The sequence below is a fragment of the Notamacropus eugenii genome, chromosome 4 (genome assembly GCF_028372415.1).
Source record: "Notamacropus eugenii isolate mMacEug1 chromosome 4, mMacEug1.pri_v2, whole genome shotgun sequence".
NCBI classification, from domain to species: Eukaryota; Metazoa; Chordata; class Mammalia; order Diprotodontia; family Macropodidae; genus Notamacropus; species Notamacropus eugenii.
The window spans coordinates 224,849,169-224,868,491 of record NC_092875.1 but is presented as its reverse complement, the minus strand read 5'-3'; the positions used below and the strand labels follow the sequence as shown (position 1 = coordinate 224,868,491).

The 19,323-nt window shown below is 35.3% G+C and overlaps 1 long non-coding RNA gene across 2 annotated transcripts in view; it reads left to right on the top strand.

Moving 5' to 3' along the window:
• Window positions 1-19,323, top strand: part of LOC140501005 (uncharacterized) — a 144,539-nt gene that overhangs the window by 50,336 nt on the left and 74,880 nt on the right. The window lies entirely within an intron of this gene.

Below are 19,323 nucleotides of genomic sequence, written 5' to 3'. Positions count from 1 at the left end.
ATGTAGTGTCTGTATTTCCCTGGGCAAATCTCTCAGAGTCTCAGAGCCCTAAGAAATTCTCTAAGACTATATACATTGTTTAAAAAAAACATCATTAGTAACAGATGTTTTCTTGTAGTTCAGCAATGAAATTACAGTTGCAGTTTCTGTCCCTATATCTAATATTACATATGTTGAGCAAATAAAAGCTCTATTAAACAAAATTACATATACATTTCTTTAATCTGAAAGAGTATAACATCCAAAATTCCCTTCACTTACTCAGATCACAACCTTTCTACTACTTAATAGATTTTTGTTTCTAAGTTACTGAGGATAGAAAAGTTGATCATTCCCAAGTCATCTCTGCTGAGAATTTCTCATATTTTTAGGTAACATCATAAATCCAGTCACTGATTCATACTCAAAGCCTTTCCAGATGGGTCAGACCTACTAGATTTTCTGCTTCACTATCAGAGCCCTGGAAAACTCAGGGTATCCTCCAAGATAAGATGATCCATTAGAGCAGGACTTTAATGGAAGGGGTAATTTTTACATTATTAATTTTTTCCTATCCCCTTCTTCACAGAAAGCATAAAGATAAATTTCAGTTAAATTTCTATCTATAGCTTCATATATATGCATATATATGTATATATGTATATATTCCAAATCAGTGAATAAAAGATATTTTTCATATATATATATATATATATATATATATATATATATATATATATATATGACAGGATAAATCACATTAGAACTTGTTTTTTAGCCCTGATCCTTTGCTAAAGGACATGTTCATTGAAATAATTCCTGCTATGTTCAAAATAAACAAAAAATAAATAAATCCCTTGCTTTCTTTCCATTGTTACAGATTGCTGGAGAAGTTGGAATAAACACGTTGTAAAAATGTACATAATGGAATCCAGGAATCAATTTTTAGAGAAACTACTGAATTCCTCTGGACTGTACTCTTTTATTTGAATATAATTTTGAAAGTTAAACCCAGAAAGAAAATAGGTCTGGTTCCTTTAAAAAATTAGAAACAGGCTTAAAAGGAGTTGGGAGCCCTCTAGGGTGTTTAATGGATTATTTTAAGAAGTTGATGCAAAAAAGTCTTTTACACCAAAGTAGGCTTCAAAGGGCAGGAGAAACAGGTCATGAAAAAAGGAAGAAATCTTCTCTGAACTAGGGGAAAAATTAATCTCACAGGAAATGTAGGGCATACATACTCCTGCTTTCCTTTCACTTTTTTTCACTTCTTGTTTCTGATAGAATTGTAGAGACTAGATAATAAATGAAAGCTACCTGTCTAAACAATAGTCTTCCTAATGGATTCATCGTCTACATTGTGACCCCTAGCTGTGACTGTTTTCCCAAGGCTCTGTCTTTCTATTCTACACTCCTGGTTACCTTATTAGCTACCCTAGTGGTTTTAATGATCATCTCTATGCAGATAACTCACAGATCTATACATCTAACCAATTTGACCTTTCAAATTGAATGACCCAGACATATCTTAAATTGTCCATGTCCAAAACAGAGCTAATTGTTCCTGCGTACAACATCCATTCCTCTGATACCTAAAGAAAGGATATAATGGCGAAATTCTTTATTTAGGGAAATTCTAGGAGATCAGAATGTGCAGTAAGAAATGATGAAGGGCGTAGTTTCAGAAAAACCTGGGAAAATTTAAATGAACTGATGCGATGTAAAGTGAGCAGGGCTAGGAGAACGTCGTACAAGTAACAGCAATATTGTAATGATGACCAACTATGAAAGACTTAGCTATTCTAATCACTACAATGATACAAGAAATTCCAAAGTATTCACATTGAAAAATGCTATCCACCTCTGGAAAGGATACTGATGAACTGAATGTATATTGAGAACTCAAAATTTTTAAAAATGAGTGCTAAAATATATAAATAATAATTTTAATAAAACTTATAAAGCACTTCATATGTAATTATCTCATTTTATATTCACTACAACCCATGTGATGTATTTTCTATTATTATTCAGATATTGCAAATGAGGAAAGTGAGAGAGGGATGAAATGGCTTGCTCAACTAGATGACACATCTAAAATGCTTCTGAGGCAAGGTTCAAACTCAGGTCTTCCTCACTCAAAATCCTACACTCTGTATTATGGTTGATTATAGGGTCTCCACTTTTCTTTGCAGGTGGGGGTCATTTCCTCTCATTCCAGGTACATGTGGGGAGGTCAGGTCACATTTCCCCATAATGGGGAAAGGAAAGAGGGAATAGGGACTTTTGACATGAGGATACTGATACTACAACCAGGAAAGTAAGGCATGAAGGTAGGGCAGTAGCTTATGATAATGACCCTGACAGTGATCTTAGCAAGAGCGAGTGCCAAAAAAAGTTGAGACTTCTTCATGACAAAGCAATGCAGTTTAGAGAGTATGATATTCTTGAGTAGACTTTCCCTGTATCTATCAATATTTCCTTTATTACATGGGAACCTCCAAAATCTTACGTTCTGGGATGTATTGCAAGCTGAGTGAGATTAGGTATGGAGAAAACCTAAGCATTGTTGGTTTCATATGCCAATAATAGAAATAACCATATCCATAATACCATAATACCACCTCCTGAACTTATCGCTACTCTCTCAGATGTACCTATCTCTAAGTTCATTAGACCCTGGAAGACTGTTGAGCCTTTGCTATGTCATTTTATACTTTACAGAGCATTCGCATATACTATGGCTGAATAATGCAGCATTCTGCAGTCAACTAGGTGATCAAGTGATGAGCCTGTCCAAACCTATCCAGGCTCAGCTTTGGATTTCAGGCAAACAATCTGTAGATATCCCTGAATCTTCCATTCATTCAGGCTTGTAAGAGCTGATGTTCTAACAGAACCCAAGGTCACTTCCACACCATCTTGAAGCATTAGAGTAGGATTCTATGGTGGACTTAGTAGCTACTCTATTTTTTTTATTTGAAATGTGTTGAATTGACTCAATTACAAGGAGTTCATACTTTTACAACTTTATTTTTAGTATTTTAAGTAAAAAAAAAAAAGAGAAATGCTTCCTTGGGCATTTATTGTTAGCTCTCAATTCAAACTATTATATTTCCCACACCCATAATTGTGAACATTTTTCATTCTGCTCAAGCCTGCTCCTCCCATTTTGTCCTTAAACCACCCACTCAGCAGATTGTCTTTGCTCTTATTTTTCATAAAAGATATTGAGGGAAATTTCAAGTAGATTTCCGAAGGTCTGTGACCCAGCTATTATTCTAGTCAACATTTTATTGGTCTTTAGATAAAAGAAGAGATGGCATCCTTGGATGAGGAAAGATTTACGGAGTGCATGTTCATTGTCTTTTTAAGTGCAAATGACTAGTAGAAGAAAAATTAGATTCATTTTGGCTTTGCCTCTGGTGGCAGAGCTCATGCCAATGAATGAATATTACTGGCAATCATAATTTGGCTCATTTTAAGGAAACAAAAATTGTAACTAGCACATCATAATTAGCATATGGATTGCAGGGTAGTGAGCACCCAATCACTGGAAATCATTCAACAAAGCATGGATAACTTCTTGTTGGGTATACTGTAAAGGAGACTTATGATTTGGAATGGAGTTTAACTAGCAGCACCGTGATTTTACAAGTCTACTGAACTAATTACTGGCTTTAGATTACTTTAAGTGGCTCTCTGAATTTTGGACCAGGCACCTTCAGTCCCTCTCTTCATATCAATCTTCATACCTATCTGTAAAAAAGAAATTTTCTTCACATGGTGCATAATTAATCGGTAAACTATTGTTATGAGTTGCTAGAGTAATTGGAGTTAACAGAACTACATGAAATTGATATTAGAAGATTTTGTGAGTGTCAATCTATGAGTTCTAAAAATCATAATCACTTTTAAAATATATACATAGAAAGAGTGTATCTCACTACACAGATAGATGAGGACTAGAAACATATTTTTATGATGTTACCTACAGAAAGAATGTCATGGTGAAGGTCTTTACTTAAGGGAGTGTTGGGAGATCAGAAGGGGAAAATATATTATAATCATTTATCTAAAAATTATATGAGGTTAAAATAGCCACACAAGAACAACAACAAAATTTGGGCTAAGATGGTGACAAAAAGAAAATTCTTCATCTTTATTACAAGTACAGAGATATACACACCTTTAACAAAGGTGAACATAATTTTTTTTGAAATTGTAATGATTTGGGAAGTTAAAATACAGTCTTTGAGTGAGGGTCCAATTGTGCCCAATGTGACAATTCATATTAATCTAATACTTTAGGACTTATATCAGTATTTCCTCATAACAATCTTAGGAGGAAGAAGGTATATGTATTACTATCCATAGGGACCAAATGAAGGAGGTTTAAAAAAGTGAAATGATTTAACTAGTTATTGTTTAGGGGACAGGATTTGAATCCAGGTCTCCTGACCCCAAGTCGATTACTCTTTTAAGTATTTTATGATTCAGATTTCTAATATCATACTTCTATTAATTATTTATGATACATTAATAATTCACTCCTGAAAAAATTCAAAAGGGGATCAAAAGTTTTAGAATATCCCTTTTATCATATTTTATTATTCTAGCAATTCCACTATTAGGACTCTTAGAAGTACTTTTATCCTAAAAATACAAATACATACTTCCCTAAATTTCATGTTTACATGATGTATAAGTATCATTGGTTAAAATTATTTCCTGGAGGTGGCTGGACATGCTCAGAATTACTTTACCTTTGAGAGCAGGTATATTATTTTCTGCAAGAAGATGAATGACTATGGTACGCTCTGGTTATTAATGTGAAGGTTATTATGCTGTTCGACGAAACTGCATTTAATAGCATTTTCATTATAGTCAAATCATTTCCAGAGTTACACATTTAAAAAGTAAATGAAGTGTAGTCCTGTTGAGAATTACTCCTCTGTGTATTCAAGCAAAGCAAGAATAGTATATTACTCTTAATAGGCAATTCCAAATACACATATTTGAACTATTTTTGAATGTAAAGATAAATGATCTGCTTTCCAAGAGCCTTTTACAGTGAAGCAAAAAAGGTTTGGACAGAAAGTCAGAGTGAATTATAACAATTAGTGATGGGGAAAAAAAGGTAACATGCCATTTGGTCTCTTCATTTATCTTTGTCTCTGTCACCCAATATCTGGGCTCCATGGAGCAACTCCTACTGGTTGCATATTCTCTCTCCAGTCTTGATTCCAGTACATGGAAATTTGATTTGTGTTTCCATCATTTCTCCTAGTAGATTGTTCTATAACATAATAGTGTTTCTCAAGGCCCAAAAAATCTTCCAAATGATCTTTACCATGATTTTAATCTAATTACTCAAATCCATTCTTTGAGGGCATTGCATTCTCCTTTTCAGAAAACTATGCTGGTTTGTCTGGTTAAAATAACCACTTAGGGAAGGATAACAACAATAATAATGACTAACATTTATAGAGCACTTACTGTGTGCCAGGCACAGTGCTAAATGCTTTGCAATTATCTTCTGTGAGCCTCACAATACCTCTGGGAGGTAGGTACTATTATTATCATTTTACATCTGAGGAGGCTTAGGAAGACAGAGGCTAATTGATTTGCCCAAAGTCACCCTGCTAGTAAATATCTGAAGATGAATTTGAACTCAAGTATTCCCGGCTCCAGGTCCAGTGCTGTAGCACTGCATCACCGTATATCAGACACAGGAATAGTGTTGATTGTATTGTCTGAATACCTGTCTAAAATAAACTATTTAACCTTTGACTGGTTATAATGGGCATGATGACAGGCTGGAAAGCAGCCTGAGTTGGAAGTTTAGAGGTTTTCTAATAAAATTTTATTAATAAGATGATATTGAAATCAATAAAGCAATGAAAATTTATAGAAATTATTTGTACTGAAATGGATGTATTATCATAACACTTTCAGTTCCTCTCAGTTTTCATAATTCAAGTCCCATACTGTTTAAAAGAAACTTCTAAATTGATCGCATTTATAAGTGCTTGAAATTTTCAAAGCTTTTGCTTCCCTTTAGCCACCATTTTTAATTTGGTTAAAGAAATATTAAAACATTTGGTATATCATTACATTCTTTTATGTTCTCCAGTTTTTCCTATATTATTGTTTTTACTTTCTAATAGAAAATTTACATAAACTTTCCCTTTTAGTAGTTTATTGGGGGAGTTATGTCACATGTAATGAAAAAACAGCTTTGATCCAGAAGGAAATTAAATCACTATTTCCCCCACAAAACAAATAACTGTTTATTTTTGAAACTCACACATTCACCAATTGTTGTTTTATGAAATAAACAAACAAAAAGACATCTGGAGGCTAAATATTCTCTGTGTTTACTCGTGGTGGATCTTCCTTGTCTCATGTAAATCCCAGAGATGCATTTAGGCAAACAGTCTGTTGTGTTAGATAATGGAAAATCAGTTTCATGTGGTTGTGAAATCTCCAACATTGTTGGAGATTATTTTTTTTTAATATTTTCAATGTTTTTTTTTGAGATTTGAGATTTTACAACCTTGAAATCTCCAACATTGTCACTACTCCATCAGTATGAGAATGGTGCAAACTTTGTAGCAACCTTGCTTGCCCATGTCAAAAACAAAACAAAACAAAAAAACATTCAGGGAATGGTACTTTTGTACACTGAGTCCAGAGAAGTGTTACAAGACTTAGTCAAGACACCCTTATCCAAATTTCAGAGACATTTCATGGCAGAGATGCATAACAATAACTAAGGTATGGGAAACTGTAGGTAGAAGGGAAATGTTCAAGCCAATTTTCTCTCTTCAGAGAAATTGACAGGGGTGGAGTCTTGCCGTGAGCCCAGTGATAGTAGCTTATAGTGGGAATGCAGTCTAGGGAATGGCATGGAGTGAAAATACGTTGGGTGGCAGCAGAGCCAGCAACAGGATGATGAGGGTAACAGTGTCAGAAGGATTTGGCTGGGGAGAGAAACTTTTTTGCCTCATGTAGTTCTTGAGATAAAGCTTTGAGGCAAAAACCAGTTGTAGGGAGTATTTGGTCAACCAAGTGATCCCATTTCCCAACGAACCTACCTCTGTCACTCCCAAGGATTATCTTGCAGCACATCTAGCAGCCTCAGGTGAAGGGGCAATCTGAAGATCAGCATTGGGTTGGGAAGGGTTCTCCCTCTCCAACTCATGATCATGGGGATTGGAGAAGAAAGAAGAGGGATATAATTGGTGAGGGAGGGGAAAAATAAACTATGGAGGGAGGGAGACAGTTTATCCATCCCTGCTAGAGGGCTGGCCTTCTTGGGGACACATTTGTGACCCCATCACAAGGACTATGTCTTTTCCTTGAAATCTTATTCTGCTTGTAAAATTTTTCAGAGCCTGGGATCCCAGAGATTTGGAAGAGAATTCAGACAGAAAGTTTGGAGGACCTCCTCAAGAGAGTGTGAGGGAATCATTTTAGGAACTCAAAGCCCCTACAGAGATTGGGACATTGTAGGAAGGGGAAAAGATTTTCTAGGACCTAGGAAATCACTACTGTCACTATTGTCTTTCTTTGGAGGAGAGATGGGAAGGACGTTTCTGGAAGAGCAAGGCAAAGATAAAGTGAACCCTTGAGCTTCTTCCAGAGAGCCATGTCTATATGGAAATGTTTCTGCCTTCTCTGTACCAGGGATTTTATTAAACCTCAAAGCTTTGCCCTTTAAATTGTTTAAACATTCAATATTAATGGAGTAGAGGTGTTAGATTAAGTCTGAGTGCTCCTGAAAGAACTAAAGAGTTTTTTGCTTAGCTAGTTGTCCTGAAAGCTAAGATTAGAGACAACTGCCTTACTCTAAACAAAGAGCAAATTTCAACAACCTGGCTAAAATAATAAAATTATTAACAACAAAAATGAGGATGAGGATGAGGATAATTGATAGCAAAACTTTGTAGCACTTTAAGATTTACAAAGTATTTCACATACATTGAAAGAGAGTTGAATTGGAAGGTAAAATTTTGAATTAGTTTCTAATCCCTGATCTGACAGTAACTCTAGCCCTCTTCATCCTCTGTAAAATAAATAGGTTGGAAAAGGTGTTCTCTAAGGTCCTTTCTAGGATCAGCTAGATGGCAAAGTAGACAAAAGTAAGGAGCCTACAGTCAGGAAGATTCAACTTTTCTGAGTTTAAATTCACCCTCAGACACTGATTAGCTATGTGACTCTGAACAAGTAACTTAACCCTGTTTGCCTCAGTTTTCTCATTTGTAAAATGAGCTTGAGATGGAAATGGCAAACCACTCCAGTATCTTTGCCAAGAAAATCCCAAATGAGATCATGAAGAGTTAGACATGACTGAAAAACAACTGAACAACCATAACAAAATGAGGATAATAATAACACCCACCTCTCAGAGTTATGGTAAGGACCAAATGGGATAATATGTGAGAAGCACTTAACATAGTACCTGGCATACAGCCATAATTATAATAATAACAATGGTTTCCTTCCTTCTCTCCTTCCACCCCTTCATTCCTCTTTTCCTTCTTTCGTCGTTTCCTTCCTTCCTCTTTTTCTCCCTAAGAAACAAAAATAATTATGCAGGGATATTGACTAGATGCCTTATTTTGGATCATTTATTTGAAGAAGCAATCAATAAGCAGTTATTAAACACCTAGTATTTTTCAATCATTTCATTGGATCTTGAAACAGTTTCTGTCCTCAAAGAGCTTATATTTTATTAGGGTAGACGATGAGTACACCCATATATTCATTCAAAATAAGTACAAATAAATACAAGGTGATTATGGGAGGGGAGAACAGGAAACTGGGAGATAATTAGGAAAAGTTGTCCCTTTGGCTTTAACGCCAAATAGAAGACTATATTTGATTTGCAGAGGTCAATGAGCCACAATCCTCACAGATAAACAGTCTGAGGCAGCAATAATGACCAGAAGCCACTGTGCTATTTTCAGAGACCAAGGATACACCAAAGAAAGGGAGGCATTCTTTCCACGAGGTTTCTGAAAGCATCAGCCACTGACAGGGTAAACCAGGTGGTTCTCATTGACAGAAATTATGTCCCTGTAGAGCCGCCCACCATTTTGAGCACCCTCACACTCTGGCATCAGCCAAACCAAAAGCATCTTGGTTCTCTGTTCAGAGTTGGCTGTCTTTTTATCTGCTTCTTTCATTTAGGCAAAAGCCACTTTCGCTTAAAGTCACAGCAGCCAAAAATGCTTTGTTGGGATGCCAATACCAACTAAACACAGCAGAGCAGATTGGCATTTTTATATGCTTCTCATTTGAAACACAAATTAAGAAACAATAATGAAATTTAGAGGCTATTTTACCTCATTTTTTCTGGTATGAAATAAATAAGAAATTCTCAAAGAAAAAAATAGATGTTACATGCTTCTATAAGAATTCTCTAGTGTTTTGATGGTGTTTTTTTTTTTTTTTAATTCCCTGCTTCTGGCATCAGCTGGATACACCAGTACGGATTTCAAGACCTAAAAGAAATTAGATTGGACCTAAAAGAAGTGAGACTGCAGGTCAGAAAGAAACTTAATAAAAATTGAAAATATGACCCACAACACTGTTCCTTAGACCAGTGATGCCCTTTATCACCAACTGTTTATAGTTATGAAACTGGCAAGCCTACTGAAAGTATTTTTACAGGCTGCGTCTGTCTAAAAAGCTGTTCTGGGTGATTGCATTTAAAAAGAGAGAGAAGGGAAAAAAACCCTTTCAACACTGATTCAATAACTTAATTGAGTCTACATCTACACAGTGACATATTTGTGGAAGAAATAACCTTAACTGAAAAAAAATGGGATCCACTTGGAAGAATATTTCATTAAAAATTTTATTTTGAATAAATATTTTCTGCTGTATTAAAAGATGATTCCTAGCTCAAATGTTTGTTTTCTGTCATGTAGATAGCTAAAGCATAATGATTTTAAATAATTTATTAGGATGTTTCTCTTTATAAAAATAATTTTAAGATTTTCATTTAATATGTTAATGAACCTTGAATTTTTGTGATGTGTTTGTCTAATGTGTATGTTTATATTTCAAATGTATAAATGATTCAGTCAACAGTTGCCATCTAATCATAATAATAATATTTCAGTTCAATTCAATAAGAATTTATTAAGTGCTGACTGGATAGCATGCTCACTTAAGAGACTGGTGGTACAAAAAAAAAAAATAATAATAATCCTTTCCCCCTTGGAACTTACTGGAGGTAAGGTAAAAGAAGAAATGACCATAAACAGATAAATAAAAAGAATGTAATATGGAGTGCCAATAACCCTGGGGACCAGGATAGGTTACTTGTAGTAGTCACTCCCTATACTGAGCCTTGAAGCATGCTCAGAATTCTAAGAGGAAGAGATGAGGAGAGAGTGAATTCAAGTCATGGAAAAAAGACTGTGCAAAGACAAGAAAAGGAATGTCTAGTTCAGGGAAGAGCAAATAAGACAGTTTGCCTGGAACAGGGACAGTATAAAGGAGAATAATGTGAAATAAATCTGGAAGGTTAGACTAGAGCTAAACTAGGAAGGCTTTCAACATTAGGCAGTAGAGTTTTCATTTAAGGAACCACTGTAAAGTCTTCCATCAGGGAGTGACAAAGTCAGGTCTCTGCTTTAGAAATGTCAATCTGGCAGCTATGAGGAAGGCTGACTGGAGAGGAAAGTGACTAGAAGCAAAGGGAACAATTAGGTTACTCCTATAGTCCACTGAGAAGTGATGAGGACTTGAATTATTTCTCCAACTTTTCCTTGGAATGAGGAAAATTTATTTTTTTAAAACCATCTTTTATGTGATTGCAATTTTTGTTCATATTTGCTTGTCTCTTTTCCTTCTGATTTATCTTTCTTTTGATGCATTTTATTTAAACATTATTAGTTTTCACTGCTTTTGACTATCACTGCCTTTCCCTTGATAGTCTCTGATTTGCATATGAATTAACTAGGCAAATTTGGAGTTACTGTACTTCTCATGAGGGCACAGGAGTTTGCAAAGGCTCGCAGATTCTATCAAGCTGGCAGAGTTTAGTGTATGGTCTTATTAACTGGCCACGTCTGCTTTTCAAGGCCTTATCTGACTAAATGCAGTGAGGCTTATCCCTAGAAGTTGGTTACCAGGGGATAAATTCATGAGTCACAGTGACTTATGATGATGAGATGGAGAAAGATGGATACTTCTCTGGCTTTTCCTTCCATCAAGAATCTGATAGTAAGAGCAATAGATGTAGCTTTGAATGTTAGGTCCTTATGGATATTACTATTAATTATTTGACTTATTTCTCAGTATGGCAGTACTAAATGGTGCTTATTTGGAAATTTTATAAAAGGATGTCTAAAATTTTCAGATAAAGCAACCAAAAAGACAGAAAAAAAATCTACCATCGAGCCTTGCTAAATATGAACATACTTCTATGCCTAGATAATAAGGCTGTGATGAGATATTCATGATATGCTGTATTGCAGGGTTTGGTTAATTTTGTAAATGTTACTTTGTAGCATGAAATTTCTTTTTAAATAAGTTGGGAATAGAGAAAAAAGCAACCCTCTTAATTTTAGTTAACTCATCAGTTTTGTCAAGTCTTACCTTTTTCCTTAATGGTCTTTGGATTGTACTTGATTTGACCTGAGATATCTTGAGAGGGGTAGGGTCTTGCACAGGGTTACATGGTTCATGAGTGGTGGGATATAGGTACAGATTGTAAATACATCTAGTGGGGATTCCAGGAGGCCTGAAATGCTGCAGTTGATGCAACAGCCTTTACCAGGTTGTGTCCTGTCTCCCATAAGCCATAAGCAAACAAGGTAGTACTTTAAAGCATTAACCTGAAAAGGAATGTGGTTTAAAATTTGATCCACCAACTGGAAAGTTAATGCAGCCACTGGTCCTGAAGTAGTTCCTTCAAGATTGATATGTCCAAAAGATTCTCTCTATATCAATCCTCATGGAGGCTGGCAGCATGCCTCCCCACCCTACCCAACCCAGTTTCTACCAAGGGTGAAGCCATTTCAGGACCTTGCCAGTCAGGTTTTGAATTTATTCTAGGAAATGGAAAAAAAAATTGTGTTCTGAATTATTAAAATATGGGATCAATGGGTCTAGCCCCCATCACACCTCTGGGGAATTTATCTCTCTTGTGATCCAGTTACCACATTGATAAAACTCAAGCAAATGGCATTAGGTGACCACTTATTTAACACAATGAACATGCAAGGAAAATGCCTCTGAGACTCTACATGGATGACCCACTGGACCATATCCTTATAGTCATCTTTCTGGGTTGAAACTCCACCTTAGACACAGACTATATAACCCTGGGAAAGTCAGATAATCTCTCAGAACCTTGATTTCCTCATTTGTAAAATGAAAGAGTTGCACTTGATGCATATTAAGGTCCCTATGGTCTTACAAATTTTGTACTGTGACTGTCATTCATAGAGAGGAAATAAAAGAATCAGAGCTGGTGTAAAGGCCCCAACTTTGAAACTTGAACTTAAAAAGGGAAAACAGAGGAAAAAAGGTTAGAGTGAAGTAAGACTGAGGTGGGAGTGGGTGGTCTTTCTCACTAGTAATTAAAATTTTTGTAAACTGCTCTGGATCTTCTTTGTTTCTTAACTCCAACTTGCAGGCTAATATCCCAGTCTCTAACAGACAAGAATACAGATCCCAATAGCCACTTGGTGAAAGGAAATCTCTTAGCCTAGCTACTCCAGCATTCTATGACCTTCACTACAAATATTTGCCCATAAGTCTCTCTTGGGCTTTAGTCAAATCCATCCTTGACAGTCAGTCCTAATTCCTAAAGTCAGTTTCTGCTACCCACTTGGCAGTCAATTCGCTGTGGCATCACCCAAGAACAGCCTGTTTAATTTTTTTAAAAGATTTTACAGTTTATTTTTTTCTAATACCACAAGGAACACACCAGTACTTTCTCTGCAAAGCAGACCAGATATGTTATAGTGGCCCCAATGAAGAAGGATGCCTATCCCATATACAGTAAAGAAGAAAGAATGAAAATCTTAGGGAAAATAGAAAAATGGTGACAAAATCTAATCCAATATAACTGTGTCTCTCTTCATCACTACTCTACCCTGTTGCATAGTTTCACTGAGGTGAGAGATCAGAGGAGAAAATAGAAAAGTCCTGAGTCTCTTAAAAAAACAAAAACAAAACAGAGCAGCAGCAGAGATGGAGAAAGCTGACTCCCACTGCCTGGGGAAGAAGAGGCACTAGCCCCAGCAACCTGGGCAGATGGAAGAGGGGAGGACCAGTACTAGAAGCAAATATTCCCCCAGTATGTCAACTGACTCAAATGGAAATTGATGATGCTCAGTTGACAAAGATGCAAGCAAGGTCTAAGGAAGTGACACTGATCAAGAATTGAAAGTCTTACAAAATGGAAATAAACAAGCTGCTTCTTGGAAACATTTTTTGTGCACTTTGCAAGTTTGAGACAAGTTGTTTCTACGTTTGTTCTAGTGATTTTTTTTCCAGTACCTCAAATGATTAGGCTTTGAAACTCAAACATCAGTTCTTTTGTGGATGTCTTAGAAAAAAGACAATTTATAATTGTGCAATAAAAAATTTTTTATGAGCTTCTGCTTCTTGTAAGGGATTTAACCAATCTGTTATGTCATCATCATCATCATCATCATCATCATCATCATCATCATCATCATCATCATTATCATCATTATCATCACAGTATATTTATCTGCCCAACCCATAAATCAGGCCTTCTGTTGAAAACACCAGTTTATGAACTGCAAGATGAGGATCAGGCAGGGTTCCATATTAACCTATACAGAATAATTATGATAATTTTAACAATTGCCTATATCTTACTTGGAGATTAAAGGGAGTGAATGGAAAATATGACTAATCCTGGTGCTTAAAATGTCAGATTTTTATAATGGTTTTTATTTGAAATTAACTAAATCTGATTTCCTCTATGGTCCCTCAGTCTATGGGAGGTTTAAAGGAAGATCACCCTTGAAAAGGAATGGAAAATTATAGTTAAAATATAATACTCTTAACATTTGTTCTGATTATGAAAGGAGAATCTGTTATTTTACTGCCCATTCCCAAAGCCTTTTTTTAAAAGGCTTAATCAACATAAGCCTTGTTTGTTGAGACCTAACAGATATAAATGCAGGTACTCTCTTTTAAATGATGACTTAATTCATCTTGTAAAGTCTGTGAAGTCAATAAATGATAGTTTATTTTGGAATTATCATGCAATCTAAAGCAACCAGCAGTTTATAACATTGTTGCAGTCATTCTGCCATTATGTTTCCCTCCTTGCTACCCTTTTGTTTAATTTTATCCAATTCATCAATATGAGAAGACTATTCAAGATGCCAAGTATAAAAATACCAAAGATAGATATTAAAAATTGCATTTTGCATCAAGTTTAGCTCATATTGATGCCCAATTTAGTTTAATGAGGTATATTTGTTTCCTTTCCTTATACCTCTTATAAATTATTTAATTGATTATGCTTGTCAGAAAGATGTATATTTGAGAGTTTTTTTCTTGTTTTTGGATCTGCTCTCATAAAAATATTTGTTTTGGCAGATATATGAGCAAAAAATTCCTATCACTACCTAAGTTTCTATTACTAACTAGGGCAGAGTGATCAAAGAAAAACTAAAAGCAATAAATTATTTTTAAAATACCAGTATTTGCAAAGGTTCATATCTTTTTGCTTTCTAATCCAATTGAAATTATAAATTTTCATATTTTAATAAATTCAAGAGAAGTCCAAAATCCTCTGACTTACTTTGTCTCCAATCCCTAAACTTCAAAATAAGATTTTGTCCTTTATGCCACTCTCAAATTGGTTATGAGAAAGCATTGTGAGTTTTCCAGGAGTTAATTTATGCAATTGGTGGCTACTGATACCCACATATTTATTTATTTGTAATTTGGAGGTCTTAGGGGTTTCCTTGTCATGGTTTCTTTATGAGTAAACATGGAACTTTTCTATTAATGCATACTTTAGGGGTGTCAAAATGCAGGCACAAACAAAATCAATAGTATTAAGTTCATTTTATGTTTATAATTGTTTGTGTTTAGAAACAATCTGTTCTGCAAGTAATAGTTATTTCCAATCTGATCATTTCTACCCTCACTGAAGAGCCATTGTGAGCTTCCAGGTGTTCTTCCTTTAATTGTATGTCTGTGTATTTCTATAGTGTGAGCTCTACATACATGAGTGACAAATATCAGATTAAAGATGAATGACATGATTTGTACAGGACCATCAGGTAATCTTTACTTTTTAAAATAATTAAATTTAAAAAAAAACAACATTACATACACACACATTCAAATGTACATATTTCAAATTTGATATTTCAAATTAATTCCCCTAACAGGCCTTTGCTAAGTTCTACTTTAGTACACACTTCAAATGTGTAACAAATGTCTCTAGACTTGATTAATTTATTAGCAAGCTACTTTTCAAATAAGGTGGCAACATATTTATTGGAAAAGGAATAAAAGAATGATGGAATGGATATAGTGAGCAAAAATAATGTGCATGCATTTTTAAAGCATCCAAATTCTCCTACTTAACCAAAGATGTAAAGCATTGTAAGCAGATAATCAATACTGAATGTCACATCTAGGTTGGCTCAGTACTTCTGGTGTCCAAATTGCTCCAAAAAGCAAATTTATCACTTTTTGAAGGTTCTGCAATTCTGAGGACACCAGGGTTTTAGAATAACTAATTCTCTGTACTGTGTGATTCCACCCCACCCCCATCCCCAATGCCTTAACTAAGTTAATTCATTTATAAAGGCACCTCCCACTTCCTGGGACTAATTTCCTCTTTGGGTGTAAGGGGAGGACCTGACCCAGTCCTATTAATGGAATGAAATGATAGTTAACCAAAGGATGTTTTTAGCCAAGCACAGAAAGGATATTCAACCGTGAGACTGTAACACAGAGCTTGAATAGAAGAGGCCCCCTGGATTTGGTCAGCAGAACAGGATATGGTGATGACTTTCTTGGCCTTTGGAAGGCTTAGGTTCCATGTGAGTGGGCATCTTTATGTCCTTAAAGGACTAGGAAGCTGTATCAATATGGCCAGAAATCACCAGAAATCAGGAAGTAAAGAGAAATACAGCTTGAGCCTTAGTGCTCTGGACTAATGTAGTCCTGGGACAGTTTTGTGGCTTGGGTGAGAAGAAAGGGAACTAAACAAAACCAAACCACTAGTGTGTTCTGGGAAACAAGGAGTGAGTAGTGGGGGAAACTTGGAAGACAATGGTCCTATCACACTGAGTATAAACCTCCTAAGATTTCATTTACATCCTTTTTATTGTCACAGCCATCTAGGTTTAATAACTACAAGGAAACGGGAAATAGGAGTTAGTTTTTATGGTGATTCAGCTAATGTTAAAAGCTAAGTCTTCAGCACTATTGAATTATTTCAGCATTTCTTGTCATACCCTGTGGGGTTGAATCAAATATGGAGTCCAATTTAAATTCAATGTGAGTCAATAGGAAGGTCCCATGGAAAATCTTTATCTTGGTACAATGAAAAGTAGACAATTTGCTCACAAGAAAAAAAAATACATATTTGAAATTCATTTTAATTGGCAGTCATTTGAGCGCAAAAGAATGGGGAAATTACATGTTACATTTACATAGAACTTTAATTCAATCTTTAAAAAAAGTCCATGCTATATACAAGATTATCTTTCAAGGTATTAGTGATACAAAGACAGAAAAAGTAGTTCTTACTTTAAAAGAACTGAAATTTCAGTAGATATGTGTTTTACAAAACATAAGTTGCTCCCATTTGGTCTATAAGGCAACTATATGAGACTCAATTCAATAAGCAGTTATTAAATTAAGAGAAGTAATCCTTTACATATAAAACAGTGGCTGTCCCTTCTGACTACAATGCCTAGGGCTGGACCTCCTCTGAGACCAAATGAGCTATTCCTAGAGCTAGGGCCCTTCATGGCACACATTTGCCCCGGTCTTTTCTAACAGGTCTTTGATAAAATATATGTGTAACCACAGACTTCTAGTTGGTCTCCATGCACTGTTTCCCTCTCCTCTCAAAATGGGGAAGTGGGAAGTAGGAAACTGCATAAAAGCCCATGCAGCAGACTTTTTAAAAAGAGGCATCTTCTGCTTCCATTGTCCTATTCCTCTCCTCTGAAGATGTGGACGAGAATTGAAGTGTTCTTTCTTGGATTTCTGGGGTACTTCATCTTTCCATCTCCCAAAAAAGATTTAGTAGCCACTCTTAGATGGCAGCAAGAGTATATACTTATCTAGATAGGCTTGATACTGTCTATTAAAGGCCTAATAGTCTCTTTTATTTAGTGTTTCCATGAATACAAGTTACTTGGTGATTCTGAGAGCTGGATTTTGTAAGTCTGGTGTCTATCTAGGGAGGTAAGCAGCTTCTGAGTTTCTCAGTCAATTTCAGATGCCCTTCCACAGGGAAGATGCTCCCTATATCTATTATAATGCTTCTTGGAGAAAAAGATAGCTATTCATATAAGATGAGCCCAAGCTACGTCCTGGCATACTTGAAAGATGGACCTTCAGTGAGTTATTTGGAAAGTGCAGAACTGAAATGAAGTTGAAATATCTATTCACCAGTCTCACAAATACATTTTGAAGTTTTAATTATTTAACAATAACCAGAAAAAGTATGAGTTATTGGCTATTGTTTTGTGATTTTAGTTTCTTGCATTTCAAGCATTTCCTTTTTAATGGAAGAAATAAACATCTATCTTTTACCTGACTACTTTTACATTAAGTAACTTTCTAGAAAAACTGTGCTAATTCATTTTGGAGTAACTGTACAAATGACTCAAATTTAAGTATTTAAGAGCTTTAAATAGCGTTTTTCAAATGCGTTTATAATCTTGTAAGCTAACATATTTAGCTATAGCTAATGGCTACTATTTCTTCACATTTCAAACATATACAATAAATAGCTGGGTTTTGTCAAGTAAATTATATATTTGAGCAGCCTCTTTGGGCTCTGGGATATTCAAAGGTCAAACCAACACTGAGTAAGAAGTCTGGTAGGTCCTACCAAACTGAAAAAATTTCAGATACATACCTATAGATATTCTCTGTGTCTATTGTAGTGTACCAGCACAACCAATTTCAGAGTAGTTTATTCCCCAAAAGCTTATCATCTTTTGGTAAGTGAATTTTTATCACTTATTATTATTATTAATTATCTGATCAGGACTACTCAGAAAAAACTTGCTCCTAAGTCATAAAGGAATTATCCTCATTGTTAAAGACAGTATTTTGTAACCACTGTCCTAGACATTCCTTCTTTTTTTGGAGGAATGGGCGGAGAAAATCATTCTGGGGGGGAGGAAGAGTCCATGAAGGCATCGTTCAAAATCTCATCAATGATGCCAGAAGAGCTGAAGCAAAGATGCATCCTTATGTCTCCATCCTCCCATCCTCCATGTCAAATGTAATAATATTTGTAAAATACTTAGCACAATGCCTGAAATATAGTAAGCACTTAGGAAATACTTGTTCCCTTCCCTCCTTCTCTGAAGAGAGACTCCATCTTCCGTCCTGGGACCCTGAGCTTCTGTTTGGTGTGCATTCATAATATCCATTGTTGACTCAGACCCACCATGCTACATCCAGACCATTGTCTTGCTATGCTGAAACAAGTATATCTACTTTTTTCTTTTTTTCTTTTACTTTTTATTTACTCCCAATGTTTCTACTCTACCACTAAGAGCAATAATCAAATCAACATTACTATTACTATCAAGACATAGCCATCACTTGTCCTATGACCCCAATCTCCGTTCTTACCAAAGCATGCCACTCTGAACCACTAATCTATGATATATGTTGTTCTGTTCTATTAAAATAAATACTCTTTGAAGCCAGAGACTCTCAGTTTTAAATATATATTACCACTTTTTAGCACAATGTCTGGAACATTGTAAGTGATTAATAAATGCTTATTCCTTCATTCAATCTTTCATATGAATATGCAGAAAGACATACAACTCAATCTGGATGAAAAGGCAAAGATTATCCATATAGCAGTGACGTAATGAAGCAGTCAGCAAAACTGCCAAGTAACAACCATAAAACATTCCAATAATAAACACAACTGTTTTAGAAAAGATTCAGACTACATTAAAGTCAAAAGTAATAGATAAATATCTAGAAAGATACATAGATATATTAATAAATAGATAAAATAAGAGACATTGTTGTTGTTCTTTGTCCATTTTTGAGGAGAATCAATGACACCACAGGTGATGTCTTGAATGCAAATGACTTAGATTTAAG